Genomic DNA, 24,996 nt, shown 5'->3' with positions numbered 1-24,996 from the left:
TTCTCACTCTACTCAGCAAACTGGATGCAGTTTATCACAGTGCCATCCGTTTTGTCACTAAAGCACCTTATACCACCCACCACTGCGACCTGTATGCTCTAGTCGGCTGGCCCTCGCTACATATTCGTCACCAGACCCACTGGCTCAAGGTCATCTACAAGTCCATGCTAGGTAAAGCTCCGCCTTATCTCAGTTCACTGGTCACGATGGCAACACCCACCCGTAACACGCGCTCCAGCAGGTGTATCTCACTGATCATCCCTAAAGCCAACACCTCATTTGGCCACCTTTCGTTCCAGTTCTCTGCTGCCTGTGACTGGAACGAATTGCAAAAATCGCTGAAGTTGGAGACTTTTATCTCCCTCACCAACTTCAAACATCTGCTATCTGAGCAGCTAACCGATCGCTGCACCTGTACATAGTCTATCGGTAAATAGCCCACCCATTTTTACCTACCTCATCCCCATACTGTTTTTATTCATTTACTTTTCTGCTCTTTTGCACACCAATATCTCTACCTGTACATGACCATCTGATCATTTATCACTCCAGTGTTAATCTGCAAAATTGTAATTATTCGCCTACCTCCTCATGCCTTTTGCACACAATGTATATAGACTCTCCTTTTTTCTACTGTGTTATTGACTTGTTAAAAACTTGTTGACGCCAGGGGTTGTTGTTGACGCCAACGCCCCCCCCCCCCCCCCCCCCCCCCCCCCCCCCGTTCAGCTCAAACCGTGGCGCATGTAACGCAAAAATATTCTTAGAAATATTTAACCTCCACACATTAACAGGTCCAATAGCTCAAATGAAAGATAAACACATTGTTCATCTACCCAGCATGTCAGATTTTTTAAAATGTTTTACGGCGAAAACACACCACATATTTATATTACACCACCACCGAAACCAAGACAAGATGCAGCCATTTTGTCCCAGAAAATATAAAATTATAAACGCAGGATTAAAAAATAAATCATTCACTAATCTTTTGAAAATCTTCATCAGATGACAGTAATAGGACATGTTACACAGTACTTTTTTTTTTTCCAATAATATGCCATTTATATCCATAAATGTCCATTTACATTGAATTCATGTTCAGAAAATACTCAAAAATGTCAGCAGAAAATGTAGGTAGCGCCGCAAGATAACGTAAATAGACATCATAAACTTTGACTAAATATACATGTTCTACATATAGTTAGAAAGATACACTGCTTCTTAATGCAATCGCTTTGTTACATTTATTTTTAACGTTACAGAAATCGCCCACTATTCAATATTCTGAGACGGCGCTGAGATATAAGCTATATTTCTCCGCTATGTTGGAGTCAACAGAAACACAGATTTCAGCATAAATATTCCCTTACCTTTTGATGGTCTTCGTTCAGAATGTACTGGAAGGGTTCATACTTACCTAATACATTGTTTGGTTTCAAGTCTTGCGTCTTTGTATTAGCTACTGCTAATAACATCAGCTGAAATGCACCCAAAATGTCCTCTGGTACGGAAAAGTTGTGCATCAAAACTTCAAAATTACATATTATATGTCGACTAAACAGGTCAAACTAAGTGCAGAACCAAGCTTTAGGATGTTATAGACATACAAAACAATTTTCAATTCAACCGGTCATTGTTTGTCCTTCTTCGGAATGCTGGAACAAAGGAATGGCTGGGACCAATTCGCGCCCTAACACACAGGTTTTTTCTCACGGCACTTACTCAATTCACTCCCATAGGGCCAATTCTTGCGGGATTTGAACGATTAAACGCTCTACAGAATGAGGACATCTAATGGAAGACATAGAAAGTGTACCCAGATCCATATCTGGTTGGGAAGGGTGGGGGCGATGACGTCAAAGTTGCCCCAACTTTCATGACCACAAAACTAGTTTGGAAGAATGCCTGCCCTGTGAGTTCTGTTATACTTACAGACATAATTCCAACGGTTTTAGAAGCTTTAGAGTGTTTTCTATCCAATAATAATTATTATATGCATATATTAGCAATTTTTGACAGATTTTTTTTCAGTTTACTATGGGCACGCAATTTCTCCAAAGGGGGCAGCCATATCTTTAACAGGTTTTGTTCACTCCATGTGTAACTCTGTGTTGTCTGTTCATACTGCTATGCTTTATCTTGGCAAGGTCGCAGTTGCAAATGAGAACTTGTTCTCAACTAGCCTACCTGGTTAAATAAAGGTGAAATAAAACATGTAAAAAATGTATGACTTCAAGGCTATCAACTCCCGAGATTAGGCTGGCAATGCTGTCGTGCCTATAAGAACATCCAATAGTCAAAGGTATAGGAAATACTAATGGTATATAGAGAAATAGTCCTATAACTCCTATAATAACTACAACCTAAAACTTCTAACTGGGAATATTGAAGACTCATGTTAAAAGGAACCACCAGCTTTAATATGTTCTCATGTTCTGAGCAAGGAACTTAATGTTAGCTTTTAGACATACATATTTTACATATTGCACTTTTACTCTCTTCTCCAACACGGTGTTTTTGCTTTATTTAAACCGAATTGAACATGTTTCATTATTTATTTGAGACTAAAAGTTCAAATAAAAGTGTTCATTCAGTTTTGTTCTAATTGTCTTTATTATATATATATATATATATATGTATATATATATTGGTCGATTAATCGGTATTGGCTTTTTTTGGTCCTCCAATAGTCGATATCAGCGTTGAAAAAAAAAATAATCGGTCGACCTCTAATGTATAACTCTCGACATATACAAAGAGTGCAACATTTTGACAGTGTAGTGGTGTTGTCAAACCACCGTTTTACTTTAACGCTAACTGTCAGTTTCTTTCAGGAAGAGATGAGAATGCACCAGATACACAATTACCTCATGCATGGCAGAATGTCTCTAATGTTGATGTTTTGGAGCTGTAATCTGGATTTTCTATTTTTTTCTTTGGTGAATCGAATCAGTGGGAAGTAATTTCTGAAAACACACATTTCAATCTTTCTCATCGGCTACAGGGGAAATGAGATACTAATCATACAGTTGGTACTTTTTCACTCAACCATTAAGCTCATTAATTGGCGTTACGTTTGATTTTTCCTTTATTTAACTAGGCAAGTCAGTTATGAACAAATTCTTATTTTCAATGACAGCCTAGGAACAGCCTAGGAACAGTAGGTTAACTGCCTGTTATCTGCCTGTTCAGGGGCAGAACGACAGATTTGAACTTGCAACCTTCCGGTTACTAGTCCAACGCTCTAACCACTAGGCTACCCACATTCCACTAGAGTCATCTTCTCGCAAATCGCACAAGTCTTGAATTAACATACATGAAGATGTAAATTAATTTCTATAAAGTGTATGATGGAAAATAACATTTCACAAACTAAATCTGTACCTGTGTCAATCTTTATCCATGTAAGGCCAGAGTGCAGGAGATGTTAGGACAATTCAATCACTCATAAATGCCATTTATTGGTATCTCTAACTTCCATACTCCAACCTCCAACTTCTATATCCATCATGCCTAAGGATATATGCAAGGTTAAATAACCATTCCTCATTCAACTGTGAGGGAAGTGGTTAGGGACAACTTCATCTTGACCTTAGATCAGTGTCTGGGGGCAACTTATTTCTAAAATCACACAAACCTCCCCCCACTCACCAGAAACAAGCCCATCCCCTTCCCCACCTTTCCCTCACCCGCCACACACAACCACCACTCACCCACTTGCAGCGTGCTGACATGACAGGGCGTCCCGCTGGTGCCGTTGACCGTGTTGTTCCTGCCCGCCGCCTTCTCCTTCCCCTTTGCCTTGGACGCCATCTTTGCCTTCGCTGCCTCAATGCGCTTGGGGCTGTTGAGCATCACCTGCACCATGGCATACTCCACCTGCGAGGCGAAGCCAAACAGCAGACATGCGATGAACCAGACGTTGATGGCCTTCACATAGGACATAGGACACCTTGGGCAGCTCTGAGGCCAGGGACGTGCACTCAGAAGACAGGGAGAGCACCGAGAGGATCCCTGGGAGGTTAACAGGATGGGGTTGAAGATGTGGCCCTGTCAATTAAACATCCAAGGAATGAGAGCATAGCTTAGCGTTGGGGATACTTCTACATTTGTCTTAGGATCTCAAATTAGCATTTGACCCCATGGACTCTCTAATGCGCGACATAAAATGCACAGCAGACAAGGAGATTCAACTTCAGACCATGAGGATCGCAGTATTTTATTCGTTTTCATCCTTGCCTTTAAATCAGAGGTCTAGACTTTGATCTAAACCAGGTGAGTGGTAAATAGCAGGGAGAAGACACAGCAGCCCTTGAGAGTTGGAATTGAATACCCCTGGTGTACAGTACATAATAATGGATATATGAATCACCTAAACTAGGCAGTGGTAATGAAACACTCACAAGCCCATATCCCAGGATTTACAGTACAAAGAGCCCAATTATAAACCTGCTTTACCTTTCTCATTCTAGTGAGGAAGATGGCTCAACTAGCCACTGATAACGGAGGGCTATGTTTTATTTTTTTTCTCCAAATGAACATTTAATCTAGGTGGTTGTATGCATAAAAATCGTTATATAAAAGCGGGGTCCTTATTTCGGATGATTATCTAAACCCATTCGAGTTCACCGTTGCTCCGAAATCATTTTCATCACAGCATGTAAGATGGCCTATTTTTACATAAGACAAGGAAGATGTTGGCTCTGTTGAAACAGCATAATGCTTGCTTTGCCGACGCTTGGCCCCCGATGGGGCGCTTTATTGTGGGAAAAAAATGAGTCTGAAACCGACACACATAGTAGGAAGCATGTATGGAAGTATTCCAGACATTTAATAACATGTACGCTAACATACACACACACTCACAGAGATGAATGAATGACATATGTCAAATGGTCACACGCGGGAGATGACTGACCTTTGCTGATCCCATTTACTGAGGTGTCATGAGGTGGCCCTCCAGAGGAAATGGCGGGATGGGATGAAAGTGACAAACAGCTGGAGGTGAATGGTCCTCTTATCCACACAGCTCTTTCCAGACCCATCGGACTGTGTGACTTGACGTCAAATGGGTGAGAAGTTGACATTTCCAACTCATGCAGGCTTGTTGACAATGGACCAGGCGAGTTACCCATACAAAATAAAAAGGTATCATTATCTATTATGTATCACGTAGGGGTGACAGTGGAAGGACAATGGGTGGTCCCAATCACATTGCACTCCCTCGGACAGACAGTGAAAAAGTAACATGGGAGATTAGATTATATGAAAAAATGGAAAGCAATCATGTCATCATGCAGTGATGGCAAATATTAGGCTGCATTTGATGCCTCGATATGTCAAGACTAGTCTCGAAATCCAAACTGAATCACACTACGTTTCACTATTGCTTCAATTAGTGAAGCGAAACAATAGTGAAACAGTGAAGCAGTGATTCAGTTTGGATTTAGAAGCTAACACCACAGACAACACCACAGTGATATGGGAGACTAATGCAGGCTTGTCTGTTACCCAAAGGGACCAAGGAATCACTGCTTTCAGGGTAAGGCTAGGATAGGGGTTTTACGGTCAGTGGTTAGGATAGGGATCAGAGGTCTTACCCAGAGGGACCCTGGCAGCGCTGGCATCAGGGTTGATCCAGAATGAGAGCCAAGAGAGGACCATGATGAGGAGTGTGGGGGCATAGACTCCCATCATGTAGAAGCCCACCTGCCTCCTCAGGGTGAAGATCACCTCCACACACGTGTAGTAGCCTAGAGAAGTAAAGACAAGGGGGGACAGAGGAGTGTGAAAAGCCTGCACAACCAGATTAATGTTGGCCATCCCTTGTATAAGTATGTACATTCACAAACTAAAGTGTACCAAGTTTTTCAAGCTACTGTTAGGGTAACACAGATTCATAATGAAGTAATCTAAAAATGTATTTGGGTATACAATAATATGACTACTAAATGACTGTTGTGATAACTAACTATAATTGCTAAATACCATTGCATTACATCGGTCTATGAATGAAATCATAATAATGAACTACACGTCTTTTCCAAGAGTTTAACTAAGGACAAGCAGAGGGAGAGAACGCATCATCATCAAGATACCCTATATACCAGGCTAAATGTGTATGTTCTCACACTCGTCTAATACCGGAGGCTATTTCCTCTTGGATCTTTTTTCAGAAGCAGAACAGGAGGGGCAGCCCCTGGCGTGTTCCATTTTGTCCGATTCCGCTCTCTTTCCCCCTATCTGCTAAAGCTCTGCTGTTTAATTGCATTTGTGAATAACCATGGTATCTCACTTCCTAGACAGACTGCTGTTTCTTTCCCTTGTTATCTGCTTTGGAGTAACGTCATTGAAACAGTCTCTCTCATGTTCAGTCGGGCACTCGGTATAACACACTAGGGGAGTCAACGACCAATCGTATTCACCTTAAGAAAACTGAAATCACGCCCAATGGATGCCGAGCCCGCCCCCTTCATGGCTATAATAAATCAGGGCTCGCACTCATTTCTTAATTTCTTCGCTCTTCAGCTCCTGTCACGCAATTTCCAAACTTTTCAAGCACACGAAGACCACGAGATTCGGCTCCGACTTAGTTGTCTGTTAGTGGCAACAGTGCGTACTCCTCCCCCTAGATAAGGGGACTCCAACATGTCGATTGTGAACAACCAAGTAGCTTGCAGCCCACCCATGAGTAGCTCGCCAAACAATTCTGAAAGTACATCAAAATTTCACGTGTCCCACCGCAAACTTTTGTTAACAAATCTCACAAGTATCAGACACTGCAATCTCCCAGCTACTATCTAAACAATGCAACATTGATATTTTCGCAGCCCTAGTTAGCCACTATTGGACTATTGTAGCTTGCAACATGTTTAATTTAAAAAAAAGTAGCTCTCATGCTACATGCTATATGCCCTAGATGTTGTGAGTGTTGTGTATTGGTTTTTGCTAAAAAAAAAAGCAACAACTTTTTGCTCTGCTTGTGTAGCTAAAGCTTCCTTACTTGTGTAGGATTTGTGTTTGCTAAAAGCCCATTAATTGCTGCTCTGCTTGTGTAGCCAATGCTTCCTTACTTTAGTAAGATGGCCAGTGTAAGACTAAGTTCAAAAAGGCTGACCTCCAACCGCGCCTTAGGGCATGTGGTTTCAGAATGACAATTTAAGATACTCGCGAGTGCGGTCCTGTTTGCCTGGGTTGAAAACACACTCAGGAGTGAGGCCAGGAGGGATCAGCAGTGGTTGTCGGAGTTGATAGGGGTGTCATCCCAGCCGAGGTGAGGCTCATTCCAGTTTCTCTGGCGCTGTTCAGAGTCTGGATTCTGGTGATAATATACTATCCCTGGTTAGCTCTAGAGAGTTTTCAGAGTCTGAATTGGATGACATCAGTCCGGGGCAGCCTAAAGCTCTGGCTTTGGATTTGGCGGGGGAGAGTGAACCATTGGTGGTTAATGCGCCTATGATGGAGCTGTGTCATAGGGCAGCAGATCACCTGAGGGCGGATTGGCCATCTTCTCCCCCACAGTGAAGTTCCTCCAGGTTTGGGGGAAGGTATTTACCTCGTGACCTGCAGTGGTGAAGCGTAGCTTACCGCTGTTTAAAGATTTAGCCTGATGAGCTAAAGTTAACCTGGGATTCCCTTCATTTAGCCATGTTGGTGCTACCAGGTTATTTAGACTTCATGAATGTAGAGGGTATGGAGGTGGCGGGACTGGTTTACATACAGCCAATGGATGGAAAGCAATTTACTTAACTCCAGAGGTTAAGAAGGGGGCTAATCCTAGCATGGTGCTTCCAAATAAACAGTGCTGGTTCTCGGCAGATCAGCTGGACAAAGTGTATCAGGATGAGTGTTGGCGGCCAGGTCGTTGATTGTGGTTACAATGCTGCAGATTTACCATGTTGGTTTGCTGCAGTAGCTGAATAGGACCGTGGAGGTGGAGAAGCCGGATTCAGAGCTACCCGACACAATCCGTGCTATGGCTGATTTAGTGCTGCATCTTTCCCGCTGTATTATCCTGGCTGTGGAAAAGTATGGGGGCGATGGTAGTGGCTCAGTGCCACCCCTGATTAACTTTGTCCCGGATTCCAGAGGAGGGACAGGCGGATGTATTTGGATGAGCCAGTTACACCAATAAGGTTGTTTGGCTTGGCTATGGAGTCCTTATAGGCCGTTTCGAGGAGAAACAAAATAATGGGTGATGGGGGGGCTTCAATATCAGTTTTTGACTGTTTTGGTGCTTCTGGGCAGCGGTGGACATATTGGCACAGATGCCATGCTGGGTCAAAGGAGAGCAGGGTGAAAGTAGACTCTGCAATGACGCAGGGGGAAGAAGCAGACCTTGTGACCCTAGCTGGAGGCCGAGGTAGGGGGCAAGTTACTGGTTGCCGAAGTCCCCGAACACGGTGTGGGCCGGATATTAGAACGGAAGGTACGTTAAGAGGGTCTGTTGTTGATTCTGGTGACTTCCTGTTGGCCCAGACAACCCTGGATCCCGGAGATCATCCACCTGTTGGGTGGGGACCTGTGGAGGGTTCTATGTTATTGGGATCTATTGTGTCGGGGGCACGGGAGAGTTTGGCACCCACCACTGCAGATGTGGGTTTTGGCCCCTGAAAGGTTGAATTTGACGTCTACGGGTTTTCCTTTGAACATGATTAAATCAAATCAAATCAAATCAAAGTTTATTTGTCACATACACATGGTTAGCAGATGTTAATGCGAGTGTAGCGAAATGCTTGTGCTTCTAGTTCCGACAATGCAGTAATAACCAACAAGTAATCTAACTAACAATACCAAAACTACTGTCTTGTACACAGTGTGAGGGGATAAAGAATATGTACATAAGGATATATGAATGAGTGATGGTACAGAGCAGCATAGGCAAGATACAGTAGATGGTATCGAGTACAGTATATACATATGAGATGAGTATGTAAACAAAGTGGCATAGTTAAAGTGGCTAGTGATACATCTATTACATAAGGATACAGTCGATGATATAGAGTACAGTATATACGTATGCATATGAGATAAATAATGTAGGGTAAGTAACATTATATAAGGTAGCATTGTTTAAAGTGGCTAGTGATATATTTACATAATTTCCCATTATTAAAGTGGCTGGAGTTGAGTCAGTGTCAGTGTGTTGGCGACAGCCACTCAATGTTAGTGGTGGCTGTTTAACAGTCTGATGGCCTTGAGATAGAAGCTGTTTTTCAGTCTCTCGGTCCCAGCTTTGATGCACCTGTACTGACCTCGCCTTCTGGATGATAGCGGGGTGAACAGGCAGTGGCTCGGGTGGTTGATGTCCTTGATGATCTTTATGGCCTTCCTGTGACATCGGGTGGTGTAGGTGTCCTGGAGGGCAGGTAGTTTGCCCCCGGTGATGCGTTGTGCAGACCTCACTACCCTCTGGAGAGCCTTACGGTTGAGGGCGGAGCAGTTGCCGTACCAGGCGGTGATACAGCCCACCAGGATGCTCTCGATTGTGCATCTGTACGATGGTACAGTCAGTATATAGGGTGTTGTATACATATAAGTGGCACGTTTGAGGGTTGGTGTCAGGGAAAAGGAATTTCTCCTTTGGTGGACATTTTGTTGTTGTTGCAAGAGCTCTTTGAACAGGGCCTTTCTTTTTCCACATTTAAGGTATATTTGGCAGCCATCTCAGCTTGTCATGTATGGAATGAGGGTGCTACCCCGGGGCCTCATACACTGGTGGTGTGGTTCCTGAAAGGCGTGTGTCGGCCCAAGCCAGTGTCTAAGCCTATGGCACTGATCTGGAACCTGGCTTTGGTCCTGGACGCTTTGTGTGAGCCTTTATTTGAACCATTGGAGTCTGTGGACCTGAAAGTCATTTCATACAAGACTGCCTTTCTCATGGCCTTGGTGTCGGCCAAGCATGTTGGGGGTTGTCCACACGTACACCTTTCCTGTTTGGAGTTCGCACCTGGTTACGGCATAATGCAGTTTTTGTTCCCAAGGTAATGCTTATGTCTTTACAGGTCCCTTGCTTTCGAGCTGTTCCCATTCTCACCTCCTCCGTTTACTTCTAGTGAACAACGGAGGTTGAAACGCTTGTGTCCGGCATGCACTTTATGCACGGTTATGGATAGAACCAAGGATATCCGCGTTCTTGGCCAGATTTTTGTCTGTTTTGCTAATCCAGCTCGGGGTAGGCGGCTTTCTAAGCAGCGTCTTTCTCATTGGATTCTGAGGGTCATCAACCCAGGGCCTATGACAGCAAATGACAAGGGTTGCCTAGCGGTGTGCATGCTCACTCCACCAGAGGTGTGGCGGCTACTTGAGCATAGTTCTAGGGCATGAAGATTGGTATTTTGTATTAAGGATCTCCCATTAGCTGCTGCTCTTCCTGGGGTCCTTCAACATTAAGGCAGTTATGAAATGTAATATTTAAAATTGTATATAACAATTTACCCAATACATTTAGTGTTTCCGTCAGGCCACTACTCCACTATCACATATTTGCAATAAAATATCCATATGTACGTGTGTGTAGAGTGTCTTATGTGTATGTGTGTCTGTGCCTGTGTGTATGTCTCTTCACAGTTTCCGCTTTTCCATAAGGCATATTTTTATGTTTTTAAATCTGATTCTGCTGCTTGCATCAGTTACCTGATTTGGAATAGAGTTCCACATAGCTATGGCTCTATGTGGTACTGTGCGCCTCCCATAGTCTGTTCTTAACTTGGGGACTGTGAAGAGAACTTTGGTGGTATGCATGGGTGTCCGAGCTAGGTGCCAATAGTTTAAAAACAGACACCTCAGTGCATTCAGTATGTCAACATTTCTTACAAAAACAAGTAGTGATGAAGTCAATCTCTCCTCCACCTTAACATGCGTGTTCATTTAAGGGCCAGCTATGCTGCCTTGTGTTGAGCCAATTGTAATTTTCTGAGGTTTCTCTTTGTGGTACCGTACCACACGACTAAACAGTAGTCCAGGTGCAACAAAACTAGAGCCGGTGGGACCTGCCTTATTGACAGCGTTGTTAAAAAGGCAAAACAATGCTTTATTATGAACTGACTTATCCCCATCTTAGCTACTGTTGTATTAACATGTTTTGACCATGACAGTCACCTCAACTTGATCAATTTCCTAATTATTTATCACAAGATTTTGTTGAGGTTTAGGGTTTAGTGAATGATTTGTCTCAAATACAATGATTTTAGTTTCTGAAGTATTTAGGACAAATGTATTCTTTGCCACCCTTTCAGAAACTAACTGCAGCTCTTTGTTAAGCATTGCAGTCATTTCAGTCGCTGTAATAGCTGAAGTGTATAGTGTTGAGTCATACACATACATAGAGACACTGGCATGTCATTAGTAAAGATTGAAAAAAGTAATGGGCCTAGACAGCTGCCCTGGGGAATTCCTGATTCTACCTGGTTTATGTTGGAGAGGCTTCCATTAAAGAACACCCTCTGTGTTCTGTTAGACAGATAACTCTTTAACCACAATATAGCAGGGTGTGTAAAGCCATAACACAAGTTTTTCAACAGACATCAACAGACTATGATCGATAATGTCAAAAGCCGTACTGAAGTCTAACAAAAGACCTCCCACAATATTTTACATTACTATTCAGACCCTTTGCTATGAGACTCGAAATTGAGCTAAGGTAAATCCTGTGATCATCCTTGAGATATTTCTACAACTTGATGGGATTCCACCTGTGGTAAATTACATTGATTGGACATGATTTGGAAAGGCACACACCTGCATATAAGGCCCCACAGTTTATATATATCAACCTGGTCTCAAGGCATTTAGTATTAATCTGTAAGTAAATCGAATAATTAATTTAGTATGATATGTTAGGTTTGTATGTTATGCATTAATTTGTGGATGTCCATCACCCATTTTGTATGATATGTTGCTAAATGTATGAGTGTGTTACGAATTCTAGCTAGGTCAGCTAGGTCGCTAACATTAGCTAGGTGGCTAACGCTAGCTGGTTTAGGGGTTAATGTTAGGGTTAAGGTTAGGGGAAGGGATAGCTAACATGCTAACTAGTTGCTTAGTAACTAAAAAGTATTAAGTAGTTGAAAAGTTGCTGATTAGCTAAAATGTTAAAGTTATCCATGAGGAGATTCGAACTCGCAACTTTTGGGTTCCTTGACGTTTGCGTTATACGCCCACCCATCCACCCTTTGCTTAAGTAACCTTTTGTCTTATGTAATCATACCAAACGTAACACATCATACTAATTTAAGTGACGCATATGTACATTTACTACGATATATCTAGTCTGTGAGACTAGGCTGGCTATATTCATAACTATTCGTTTTCACACCATGTTTCCTGGCTACTCGCTCTACCTTTCCCTTCAATAGAGCTTGTGTTTAGTATTTTATTAGGATCTCCATTAGCTTTTGCCAAGGCAGAAGCTATTCTTCCTGGGGTCCAAACAGCTTGCCCGGAGAAATGGAACCAATGGAATAGTCACAGAAGTGCAAACCCCTGCCCTTCTGGCACTCAAACAGGCTCAATCAAACAAAGTATTTGAAAGAGAAGGAATCATACTTTAACCAGGCTTTGAGACCCTGTAGGGGTTTCGGGAGGACAGACTGAGGTTGTTCACCCACCTCCAGTCTCACTGTGTGATCTTCATGCCATGTTAAGGGGGGGCTGCCATAGAACAGGCTCCCACCGGTCACAGACAACGGTGATCTTTGTGTCTCGCTGGTTCGTCACAACAATCCCATTAAAAAGGTCAGCCTCACTGCCAGCTGCGTTGCTCCCCTGTATGAGTGTGCTGGGGTTGTGTTCAAACTGAGTGCTAACTGTGTAGGCCTTTCGCTATTGGCGCTATGCTAGTCTCCAGTGACAATCGCTGCTTTGTTTTTAGTGTTAGCATTTTGGTTCTCACACTGACAAGTGAAAAAAAGGCCTGGGTTTTTAAAGTGCTTTAGCGAAGTGTGACCTATCAAGGTTTTAATATCTCCAGGCATTGAGCATGAGGGCAACTATTTAATTCTTCCACGTGCAAGTGCAGGACAAGTGTAAAAAAACACCAATAAAGCTTTGGCCAAAGCTAGTTAGCTACATACAGTGATGCAGTAATGAGGATCGTATGGAATACTACGTTACAAGGCTACTCTTGGTCCGTGACTGGGCTGGATTTCTTCCTGTAGTCCGTGATTGACTGTAGACCCTGCCACATGCCTCTTGTGTCTGAGCCGTTGAATTGAGATTCTACTTTGTCTCTGTACTGACGCTTAGCTTGTTTGATAGCCTTGCGGAGGGAATAGCTGCACTGTTTGTATTCGGTCATGTTACCAGACACCTTGCCCTGATTAAAAGCAGTGGTTTGCGCTTTCAGTTTCACGCGAATGCTGCCATCAATCCACGGTTTCTGGTTAGGGAATGTTTTAATCGTTGCTATGGGAATGACATCTTCAACGTACGTTCTAATGAACTCGCACACCGAATCAGCGTATTCGTCAATGTTGTTGTCTGACGCAATATGAAACATGTCCCAGTCCACGTGATGGAAGCAGTCTTGGAGTGTGGAGTCAGCTTGGTCGGACCAGCGTTGGACAGCGTGGGAGCCTCTTGTTTTAGTTTCTGTCTGTAGGCAGGGATCAACAAAATGGAGTCGTGGTCAGCTTTTCCGAAAGGGGGGCGGGGCAGGGCCTTATATGCGTCGCGGAAGTTAGAGTAACAATGATCCAAGGTCTTTCCACCCCTGGTTGCGCAATCGATATGCTGATAAAATTTAGGGAGTCTTGTTTTCAGATTAGCCTTGTTAAAATCCCCAGCTACAATGAATGCAGCCTCCGGATAAATGGATTCCAGTTTGCAAAGAGTCAAATAAAGTTAGTTCAGAGGCATCGATGTGTCTGCTTCGGGGGAATATATACGGCTGTGATTATAATCGAAGAGAATTATCTTGGTAGATAATGCGGTCTACATTTGATTGTGAGGAATTCTAAATCAGGTGAACAGAAGGATTTGAGTTCCTGTATGTTTCTTTCATCACACCATGTCTCGTTAGCCATAAGGCATACGCCCCCACATTATTGAAATGTGGTTTGTGTTTTGGCGCCACGTGACTGCCGTGGCTTCAACTAAGTAGGTGCTTTAGTTTGGTAAAAGTGAAGGAGTAAATCAAATCAAATTTTAGTCACATGCACGGAATATAACAGGTGTAGTAGACCTTACAGTGAAATGCTTACTTACAAGCCCTTAACCAACAATGCAGTTTTAAAAAATATGGATAAGAATAAGAAATAAAAGTAACAAGTAATTAAAGAGCAGCAGTAAAATAACAATAACGAGACTATGTACATGTAGGTAGAGTTATTAAAGTGACAATGCATAGATGATAACAACAGAGAGTAGCAGTAGTGTAAAAAAGGGCGAGAAGGGGGTGGCGATGCAAATAGTCTGGGTAGCTATTTGATTAGATGTTCAGCAGTCTTATGGCTTGGGGGTAGAAGCTGTTTAGAAGCCCCTTGGACCGTGCGGTAGCAGAGAGAACAGTCTATGACTAGGGTGGCTGGAGTCTTTGACAATTTTTAGGGCGTTCCTCTGCCACCTCCTGGTATAGAGATCCTGGATGGCAGGTAGCTTGGCCCTGTGATGTACTGGGCCGTTCGCACTACCCTCTGTAGTGCCTTGCGGTCAGACGCCGAACAGTTGCCACACCAGGCAGTGATATAACCTTCTGAGGATCTGAGGACCCATGCCAAGTCTTTTCAGTCTCCTTAGGGGGAATAGGTTTTTCGTGCCCTCTTCACAAGCTACGGATTCCATGAATTGCAGTGGCTGAGCTCAAACTTCATCTGAGTCCTACTATGGAGAAGCCACACAGGGCGGAGAGACACCTTAATTACACCATGTTAGCCCCTTGCTACAGAGACCATCTTTGGTCGCTCTCCCCCGTTGACCACTCAAGAATGCACTTTCCCGACCCTCAAAATTACCTTCTGTCTCATGAATGATATCGTTGTTTTTCTATATTGCTTGTCTTTTGTTTTTCTTTAAAGCAGTTTGAGATTTATTTAATTAATAGCGCTATAAAAGTTGAACAAATTATTATTATTAGCGTTAGTATTGAGCCACGTAAAACATTTGAACTCACAGGGAATAATTAATGAATAGATGAAAAGGGAAAATCCAGAGCCTTTACATTCTTAAGCCAAGCACATGTAGGTCTCTGACACTCCAATTTATGGCAAAGCTTAATCAGGAGACTTGAAGTTCATTGGTTCAAAGGATTTCTCACTGTGCAACCAAATGCAAGGGGGAGTCTGGCATCAGTAAAATCAATTAGACCAATATGGTTTCATTCGCATATTCCTTAAAAATAACGGCATTTATACATACATGCATATGACAAGTAATCATGACTTATACCTGTAGTTAGCACAGTTTCACATATGCATGCAAATGAGGAGCATACCTGTCCCTGCGTAGAATTTGGTGCAGTTGCCATACTCTATATCCTCCTGTTTGATATCAAACTGGGGCAGGGCGATCTCCTCCATCTGGACAGGGTCCCCTGACTGCCACATAAACTGCAGGTCATCTGTTGTATAGCCAACTGTAGACACAGACAGACGAATTCACACACAGAGAAGCATCCATAGGCACGCGTACACAGGCAAACGCACGTGCAAACACACCCACACACATCATCGTCATAAACAACAGTTAATACTATATAATACTATATATAAATCTCCATCCATAAATCTCCATCTCCATCTCCAGGCATGATTACACTATATCTCAATGTTGTTTGAAGTACATTTTTCAAATAATAGTAATCAAACTCTGCTTAGAAGATGCTTTTTCCAGTAGTCATTTTCAATTACTTACAAACATGAAATATAGGCAGATTTACATGTCCTATAGATTTTACTAGTGTTGTTTTTTTAAACCAGGCTAGTCCGTTAAGAAAAAAATCTTATTTACGATTACGGCCTGAGAAGTGGTGAAGGGCAAGTGCAGCTCTAAATAAATAAAACAAGACAGGAAAGACACAACAGGAAAGACATCACAAGACATAAGACAGTACAGACAGTAACAACAATGCATACTAAAACAGTGACAAACTGGTTATAAATTAAACAAATTGGTCTCTAAATCGGGTTGAATGGCGGGAACCCGGTTACCGGGACTTACCACCCAAAACTACTCCCTTTCCCTGGGATAAATAACAGCGAGATAACGGGGCATGATAATCAATTATTTAAATGAAGAGCATGGGCGTGAAATGGAACTGTTCAATTATATGCAATGTCTAAATCTGGCTTATCTACAGCATCTGCATGATGAATCATCAGGGTGGGACAGACAGCCCATCTCAGATTGGAGCGCAGTTCACAATGCATGTAGATCTATCACCATGGTAACTTTTTTTCTTGTGACAGGTAAGCCTACATTTGCTGCAGCATAGTCTATAACAGGGTTACCCAACTGGTGGCCCGCAGGCTGAATTTGGCCCGCGTGTGGTTTTATTTGGCCATTTTCATTGTTGTACATAAAATACTATAAAAACACCAGGATTTCAGCTCCAAGTAATTTTAGTTTAGGAAACTCTGTTCCCAAGTATTCCCAAGCATAATACAGAAATATGTGACCGTATAGAAATAATAATAATTAAACATTAGATTTATATAGAGCTTTTCTATCAACTGAGGTACTCAAAGCGCTTTACATAGGTGAGGGAAACTCACCTCATCCACCACCAATTTTGTGCCAGAATGCTATACACTACCAGTCAAAGATTTAAGAACAGCTACTCATTCAACGTTTTTTCAGTATTTTTACTATTTTCTACATTGTAGAATAATAGTGAAGACATCAAAACTATTAAATAACACATATGGAATCATGTAGTAACCAAAAAAGTCTAAAACAAATCAAAATATATTTTATAAATGAGATTCTTCAAATAGCCACCCTTTGCCTAGATGACAGCTTTGCACACTCTTGGCATTCCCTCAACCAGCTTTATGGAGGTACAGTGGTTGCTCCACTAAAAGTTTTGTGATTATGCTGCGGGACTGAGAGGTAACGTGTGGTTTAGTACGGTACCCTGCGTCATTGCTTCATTGCTCCAGACCAGTGCAAGGGGGAGTTAGAGAACTGATTATGCTATGGGTCCCAAGGCACTACTGTGTCTCTGTAGTATTGTAGCCTACTCCCGGCCAGTCACGTTGTACTGCGCCTTAGTGGCGCAGCAGACACTGCATCGCAGAGCAGGCGGTGGTGGACCCCCACCCTGCCCCACTGGGTAGCACAGAGCAACACTTTAAGGGGGCATTGCACTAATAATGACGCTGACTTGGGAAATGTACCCGCTGTTCTTAGTGCCAGTCTTCATTTTCAAACTAAAACAATGTCACTAATAATGGTGTGAAAAATGTGTCAAAAATGCCCTTTAGATATGAATTTGGAGAGCAAATAATATATGTATTTTTTTTAATCATTAGACCTCCCACTATACGCGTCACATTATACTTAAATCCAAACTCTAAAAGTAATTGGAAACGTAGATACAAATTATTTGTGACGTGGTTACAAAGAACTTAAACAAGATGCTGTGTTTTTATTTACAGTAGTGATGGACAGCTGGTGCATTTTGAAAACAGGTATTTCAAACACTTGTAGACCGATTAGCAGGACAATAGACTCTTTATAGCCCGGCTACTGTAGGTGTGAAAGTGTATTTTTTCAGAGCATACAACCATGCCGACAACCAACCGTGGAGATAAGTGGACAAAGGGCTGGACAATGGGCCACACCGAAAAAAAACTGCATGATTGCCATGAAAAAGGTTTGTTTTGCTAGACTCTTAAAATGTGTATGCAGCATTTGTGTGTTGTAGTAACATTTAATTTTTAATTGATCTACCGTTTCTATCATAGGCCACTATAATAGATGGGGGCTCAGGGCGGTACCATTCTGTTCATCTGATGAAGCTGCACATGGATCAGATTCAAACTTTGAAGACCGAGATCAAGTCATTGAAGGCAGACCAGCAGAAAGAGAAACATAATCTGAGGGCAGAGATACGGGTGACAGCTGATCCATTGGTCCAGAGCCAGGCAGAGAATGACGCATTGAAGAGGGCGAGGAATGAGATGGAGTCACAATCCATGCCAGGCACAACTGTGAGCTCTGGAACTCCACCTCCGACAGGCAGAGTCAACACACCTGGCGGGTTCATCAGGTCGTCGGTTCACCCTGAAATTTCCAGTCCTCTTCTGACAACAGAACTTGACCAACTGCTCACCAGGAACAGAAAGAGCCGTCCGGATCGTTATGCTGTTCTGCTATAGGCTAATAAACAAATGCAGGTGGCTTATATCTTAAAAATGCTTTAAATGCTTTATTATCCAAATGTAAAAGCATTTACTAGACAGTACTGTATTTCTTCATCAGCATCTTTATGCTTTCGTTAATAAAAATAATAAAAAAATACTCTTTCAAAATGCCGATGTTTATTCAGTTATGGATCCATAACGAATTATTAAGGTAATAAATACCAATGAATTACACAAATATTGGAACAAGGTTGTCTAATGAAGGTAAACAAATGGTTGCTTACTTGAAAATACTCTTTCGAAACACACACGGTCACGTTGTACAGCGCCATTATGGATATTAGCAGGTAGCTGGACAATACACGTGCATAGAAGAAAGGTAGAGAGAGAATGTATTTCTTAGTTAGGTTGGCTGTATCACAACACAATCCAACAGAAAAGACAAAACGAAACAAAACAAAAAACAAAATTATAATAATTATTATTATGTATCACATCCGACCGTGATTGGGAGTCCCATTGGGTTAGGGTTAAATAAAAACAGAAATAAATGTTTTGGCCCTTACAAATATTATTTGACCCTTTATTCATATTACAATCGCTCACTTTCATTAAAAAAACAACAACGAAATAACCTCAAGTATCGTTATATATTATCTTATAATATTAAAAGTGGTATAGGTCTTATTTATTTAAAGAGCATGTTGAAATTAGAAGGAATAGGATTTAAAGCAATAGCCTACAACTATTTTAGCACCGCTTCGTGCTGCGCTGAGACAAGCATGGGGACTTGGTAAATCAATGAGATTTTTATTTTTACTGAATCTCCGTTTGGCTATTGGTTAGACTACAATTATAGTGTTGAAATGTTATGTTCTTAGTGTAACCTTTATTTAACTAGGCAAGTCAGTGAAGAACAAATTCTTATTTACAAGGACAGCCTACTCCTTACTCCCAATCAGGGGAAGAACCCCGGTCTCCTGCGTGCCCACACAACACAGGGATTCTTTAGCTGAATAGCCCAGTACTGTAGCGTACTCCCGACCGTCACGTTGTACATCGCCATATTTTCTGTTCCACCCATATTTATTTAAAAAGCATATTGAAGTTAGAAGCAATAGGATTTGAAGCAATAACTATTTCAATATTGTTTCACGCTGCTATGAAACAAGCATGGAGACTGGTCTTGATAAATCAATTAGATTTTTATTTTCACTGAATCTCCGTTTGGGTATTGGTTAGACTACAATTAGGGCGTGGAAATGTTATGCCCCTTAGATATGAATTATAATCCTCTTATGCTATTAGTACTGTAGCCTACTCCCGACCGTCACGTTGTACAGCGCCATATTTTCCATTCCATCTGACGGAAACCTTGGGGGTTTTGTTTTTTGTTTTTCTTGGAATAGAAACACCATAACATTAATCAAATGAATGAAGCTAGATTTCTTAAAATCAACCCCATATACTGTGTTCATAGCGGCAGGGTTGCCTAGTGGCTAGAGAGTTGGACTAGTAACCGAAAGGTTGCAAGTTCAAATCCCCGAGCTGACAAGGTACACACTGTTCGTAGGCTGTCATTGAAAATAAGAATTTGTTCTTAACTGACTTGCCTAGTTAAATAAAGGTAAAAAAAAAGGTTTTCAATTCTCTAGTAATGCCATTATTGAAGACGATCAAATGCTTCTCAAAGATGCCCTCTGGTGGTCAAACTAGTACTAACTTGCATTAATGGTAAAAATGACTGACAATTAAATAACATGCCATAGAATTCTGCAGCAGCCAGCAATGTGTGCTGCAGTATGACAAACCTTTTAAAGGAGGAACCACTGTAGTCACCTGGAACACATAACAATTAACAGGTGTGTCTTCTTAAATGAGTTTGAGCCAAGGTGTTGTGACAAGGTGTGTGTGTGTGTGGGGGGGGGGGGATATTATGGCAAAAACAGCTCAAATAAGAAAAGACACATGACAGTTCATTATTACTTTAAGACATGAAGATCAATCAATACGGAAAATTTCAATAACTTTCTTCAAGTGCAGTCACAAAAACCATCAAGCGCTATGATGAAACTGGCTCTCATGAGGACCGCCACAGGAATGGAAGACCCAGAGTTACCTCTGCTGCAGAGGATCATTTCATTAGAGTTACCAGCCTCAGAAATTGCAGCCCAAATAAATGCTTCAAAGATTTCAAGTAACATACACATCAACATAAACTGTTCAGAGGTGAACGTGTGAATCAGGCCTTCATGGTCAAATTGCTGCAAAGAAACCACTACTAAAGGACACCAATAAGAAAAATAAACTTGCTTGGTCCAAGAAACACGCACAATGGACATTAGACCGGTGGAAAGTTGTCCTTTGGTCTAGAGCACAAATTTTTGGTTCCAATCGCCGTGGCTTTGTGAGACGTGGTGTGGGTGAACGGATGATCTCTGCATGTGTATTTCCCAATGTAAAGCATGGAAGAGATGGTGTTGTGGTGTGAGGGTGCTTTGCTGGTGACACTGTCTGTGATTTATTTAGAATTCAAGACAGACTTAACCAACATGGCTACCACAGCAATCTGCAGCGATACGCCATCCCATCTGGTTTGGCTTAGTAGGACTATGATATGTTTTTCAAAAGGACAATAACCCAACACATGTCCACTGTGTAAGGGCTATTTGACCAAGAAGTAGAATGATGGAGTGCTGCATCAGATGAGCTGGCCTCCACAATCCCCCGACATCAACCAAATGGAGATGGTTTGGGATGAGTCGGACTGCATAGTGAAGGAAAGCAGCCAACAAGTTCTCAGCATATGTGCGAAATCAAGACTGCTGGAAAAGCATTCCAGGTGATGCTGGTTGAGAGAATACCAAAAGTGTGTAAAGCTATCATCAAGGCAAAGGGTGGCTATTTGAAGAATCTCAATTATAAAATATATTTTGATTTGTTTAACACTTTTTTGGTTACTACATGATTCCATAGTTTTGATGACTTCACTATTATTCTAGAACACCTACTCATTCAAAACCCTTGAATGAGTAGGTGTTCTAAAACCTTTGACCGGTTGTGTACGCCAATTAGGAATGAGGGGGATGATTAAGTGCCAATGATGGAGTGTGGCCAGGTTGGAAATTTAGCAATTACACCCCTAGTCTTACAATAAGTGCTGTTGAATGACCACAGAGAGTCAGGACACTTCTTTTAACGTCCCGTCCAAAAGACAGCACCCTACACAGGGCGATGTCCCCAAATGTAATCAAGGTTTGAAATGATTATGATTTAGTCAAATATAATATCTTTTTAGACTTCTTGCGGTCAATTTACAGTCTAAAAATATTTGTTTTATTATGTTCCGGCCCCCGACCATCTGCTCAAGAAAAATTGGCTGGAGGCTGAATCTAGATGATCCCTGGTCTATAATATAAAGACAGAATGTGTATTTAATTTACCCATCTCCATCTGGCTTTCGGGGTCACCTCTTTTTTGTTGTTGTAAAGATTATAATTTTAAAAAATGGATGCTGCTGAGTTTTAAAAACAGCCTATCACTCGAATATCGTAGCTTTAAAATCAGTGCACGCACGAGCACTCTCTCGCAGTCTTTTTCTCTCTCCATCAATTCCATTCAAATTGCATCCAAAATAGATCATCACGTTCTACTGATATATAGCCCTATATATTGATGTCCCAGCCTACCTCTTTCAGGTAATCCATTCAATTCAGTATTAGTCTTATAATGATCTAATTAATGATGAGTTATGCATAATAAGCTTCTAACTGATGGCCTCTGTCTCTTGAGCAATATGCATTTACTTGTGCTCCGCTGGCCTCTCCTTAAAAAACGCACCTTAGCTCTTGGAGTCCCATGCAGGAAAAGCTAGACTAGAATAGCGTGCAGGACATTTTTAGCATTTCTTATACCAAAAGACGATTGTTTGCTGAATGTTAAAAACAGCAGCCAATAGGAAATCACAGGTACTTTGAAAGAAGAGCGAACATGCAATGGCTTTAGGCTATATCAGTTATTTATTCAGACCCCTAACTATTGAATCGTGAAGAGAAGTTAAAGCCTTCTCCATCTAATTCTAGTCCTATAATATTCAAGGATGTCATTTGAATGATGGAGATAAGGACAACGGACCTGATTTAATTTAACTGTTGAAAGCAAGGATGGAATGAAGCAATAATAAAGAGTGAAAGAGCCTACTAGACTAATAACATTAAGGGAAATATTATGAAAGGTATACATGCGTCAGCCTACTAATTATACAAATAGGCCCTATTATCTTTCAAAATTAAAATAAAATTTGCTAGCCTATACTTGTAACTTTGTAGGCCGCATGTGCTGCACCAGAATCCCATGTTCTTTCTCTCCGTGCTTAATCATGGTTTGAACAGTGCATAATTCCAGTCCATATAATACAATATAGTACAGTAATACAGTTCACACTGAAAAGGATTAGCCTACTGGAGCTACAGTAGTTTCATTTATTTACACAAAAGAGCATATACCCAGCTACATCTATGGGCTTTTATGTTTTTTCTGTTGTGCGTAATTTTTTTATTTTTTTATTTCACCTTTATTTAACCAGGTAGGATAGTTGAGAACACGTTCTCAATTACAACTGCGACCTGGCCAAGATAAAGCATAGCAGTGTGAACAGACAACACAGAGTTACACATGGAGTAAACAAGTCAATAACACAGTGGAAAAAAAGAGAGTCTATATACATTGTGTGCAAAAGGCATGAGGAGGTAGGCGAATAATTACAATTTTGCAGATTAACACTGGAGTGATAAATTATATGCTTCCGGCGCCGACAGAGATGGCCACCTCGCTTCGCGTTCCTAGGAAACTATGCAGATTTTTATTTCTTACATTGGTACCCCAGGTCATCTTAGGTTTCATTACTGAATATAAGAGCAGCGTCAACTCACCATCAGTATGACCAAGAATATGACTTTCGCGAAGTGGATCCTGTGTTCTACCTTTCACCCAGGACAACGGAATGGATCCCAGCCTGCGACCCAAAAAAACGACTTCGTAAAAGAGGGAAACGAAGCGGTCTTCTGGTCAGACTCCGGAGACGGGCACATCGTGCACCACTACCTAGCATATTTCTCGCCAATGTCCAGTCTCTTGACAACAAGGTTGATGAAATCTGAGCAAGGGTAGCATTCCAGAGGGACATCAGGGACTGTAACGTTCTTTGCTTCACGGAAACATGGCTCACTCGAGAGATGCTATCGGAGTCGGTGCAGCCAGCTCGTTTCTCCACGCATCGCGCCGACAGAAACAAACATCTTCCTGTTAAGAAGAGGGGTTGGGGCGTACGCGTTATGGTTAACGAGACGTGGTGTGGTCACAACAACATACAGGAACTCATGTACTTCTGTTCACCTGATTTAGAATTCCTCACAATCAAATGTCGACCGCATTATCTACCAAGGGAATTCTCTTCGATTATAATCACAGCCGTATATATTCCCCCCCAAGCGGCGAAATCGATGGCTCTGAACAAACTTTATTTGACTCTTTGCAAACTGGAATCCACATACCCGGAGGCTGCATTCATTGTAGCTGGGTATTTTAACAAGGCTAATCTGAAAGCAAGACTCCCTAAATTGTATCAGCATATCGATTGCGCAACCAGGGCTGGTAAAACCTTGGATCATTGCTATTCTAACTTCCACGATGCATATAAGGCCCTCCCCCGCCCTCCTTTCGGAAAAGCTGACCACGACTCCATTTTGTTGCTCCCTGCCTACAGACAGAAGCTAAAACAAGAAGCTCCCACGCTGAGATCTGTTCAACACTGATCCGACCAATCTGATTCCACGCTCCAAGACTGCTTCCATCACGTGGACTGGGATATGTTTCGTATTGCGTCAAACAACAACATTGACGAATACGCTGATTCGGTGAGCGAGTTCATTAGAACGTGCGTTGAAGATGTCGTTCCCATAGCAACGATTAAAACATTCCCAAACCAGAAACCGTGGATTGATGGCAGCATTCAAGTGAAACTGAAAGCGCGAACCATTGCTTTTAATCAGGGCAAGGTGACCGGAAACATGATACAAACAGTGTAGCTATTCCCTCCGCAAGGCAATCAAACAAGCTAAGCGTCAGTATAGAGACAAAGTAGAATCTCAATTCAACGGCTCAGACACAAGAGGCATGTGGCAGGGTCTACAGTCAATTACGGACTACAGGAAGAAATCCAGCCCAGTCACGGACCAGGATGTCCTGCTCCCAGGCAGACTAAATAACTTTTTTTGCCTGCTTTGAGGACAATGCAGTGCCACTGACACGGCCTGCAACGAAAACATGCGGTCTCTCCTTCACTGCAGCCGAGGTGAGTAAGACATTTAAACGTGTTAACCCTCGCAAGGCTGCCGGCCCAGACGGCATCCCCAGCCGCGCCCTCAGAGCATGCGCAGACCAGCTGGCCGGTGTGTTTACGGACATATTCAATCAATCCCTATCCCAGTCTGCTGTTCCCACATGCTTCAAGAGGGCCACCATTGTTCCTGTTCCCAAGAAAGCTAAGGTAACTGAGCTAAACGACTACCGCCCCGTAGCACTCACTTCCGTCATCAAGAAGTGCTTTGAGAGACTAGTCAAGGACCATATCACCTCCACCCTACCTGACACCCTAGACCCACTCCAATTTGCTTACTGCCCAAATAGGTCC

General features: G+C 42.1%; 1 pseudogene; it reads right to left on the bottom strand.

Moving 5' to 3' along the window:
• LOC110505129 overlaps nt 1-24,996 on the bottom strand; it is a 51,306-nt pseudogene that overhangs the window by 5,465 nt on the left and 20,845 nt on the right.

This window comes from Oncorhynchus mykiss, chromosome 31 (assembly GCF_013265735.2).
Source record: "Oncorhynchus mykiss isolate Arlee chromosome 31, USDA_OmykA_1.1, whole genome shotgun sequence".
Taxonomy (NCBI): domain Eukaryota; kingdom Metazoa; phylum Chordata; class Actinopteri; order Salmoniformes; family Salmonidae; genus Oncorhynchus; species Oncorhynchus mykiss.
This window is presented reverse-complemented; position numbering and strand designations above follow the sequence as displayed.